Genomic DNA, 1,169 nt, shown 5'->3' with positions numbered 1-1,169 from the left:
AGACATACAGATGGCTAACAAACACATGAAAAGATGCTCAACATCACTCATTATCAGAGAAATGCAAATCAAAACCACTATGAGGTACCATTTCACGCCAGTCAGAATGGCTGCGATCCAAAAGTCTACAAGCAGTGCGTTGGGTCTTCGGGTAAAGATGGCGGAGCGTGGTTACAGCTTTTCGCTGACTACATTCAGCCCGTCTGGTAAACTTGTCCAGATAGAATATGCTTTGGCTGCTGTAGCTGGAGGAGCTCCTTCAGTGGGAATTAAAGCTGCAAATGGCGTGGTCTTGGCAACTGAGAAGAAACAGAAATCCATTCTGTATGATGAACGAAGTGTCCACAAAGTGGAACCAATCACCAAGCACATAGGTTTGGTGTACAGTGGCATAGGCCCAGATTACAGGGTACTTGTGCACAGAGCTCGAAAACTAGCTCAACAGTACTATCTCGTTTACCAAGAACCCATTCCCACAGCTCAGCTGGTCCAGAGAGTAGCTTCCGTGATGCAGGAATACACCCAGTCAGGCGGTGTTCGCCCATTTGGAGTTTCTTTACTTATTTGTGGTTGGAATGAGGGACGGCCATATTTATTTCAGTCAGATCCATCTGGAGCTTACTTTGCCTGGAAAGCCACAGCAATGGGAAAGAACTATGTGAATGGGAAAACTTTCCTTGAGAAAAGATATAATGAAGCTCTGGAACTTGAAGATGCCATTCACACAGCCATATTAACCCTAAAGGAAAGCTTTGAAGGGCAGATGACAGAAGATAATATAGAAGTTGAAACCTGCAACGAAGTCGGATTTAGGAGGCTTACCCCAACTGAAGTTAAGGATTATTTGGCTGCCATAGCATAATAATGCAAATAATGAAGTGACTGAAAATCCAGAATTTCAGATAACTTCTCTACTTAAACATGTTTAAAGTATGTTTTGTTTTGCAGACTTTTTGCATACTTATTTCTACATGGTTTGATGGACTGATGTTTTTAAAATGAGACTTATAAATCATAATAAACTCTTAAATTAAAAAAAAAAGTCTACAAGCAATAAATGCTGGAGAGGGTGTGGAGAAAAGGGAACTCTCTTACACTGTTGGTGGGAATGCAAACTAGTACAGCCACTATGGAGAACAGTGTGGAGATTCCTTAAAAAACTGGAAATA

At 41.3% G+C, this 1,169-nt stretch overlaps 1 pseudogene across 1 annotated transcript; it reads left to right on the top strand.

Moving 5' to 3' along the window:
- Window positions 1-117: 117 nt before the first annotated feature.
- On the top strand, window positions 118-1,034 carry LOC104997834 (annotated as a pseudogene). The gene has a single exon (XR_826366.1). The product of XR_826366.1 is annotated as a proteasome subunit alpha type-2 pseudogene (transcript).
- The last annotated feature ends 135 nt before the right edge of the window (window positions 1,035-1,169 follow it).

Source organism: Bison bison, unplaced genomic scaffold (assembly GCF_000754665.1).
Source record: "Bison bison bison isolate TAMUID 2011002044 unplaced genomic scaffold, Bison_UMD1.0 scf7180017864314, whole genome shotgun sequence".
Taxonomy (NCBI): domain Eukaryota; kingdom Metazoa; phylum Chordata; class Mammalia; order Artiodactyla; family Bovidae; genus Bison; species Bison bison.
This window is presented reverse-complemented; position numbering and strand designations above follow the sequence as displayed.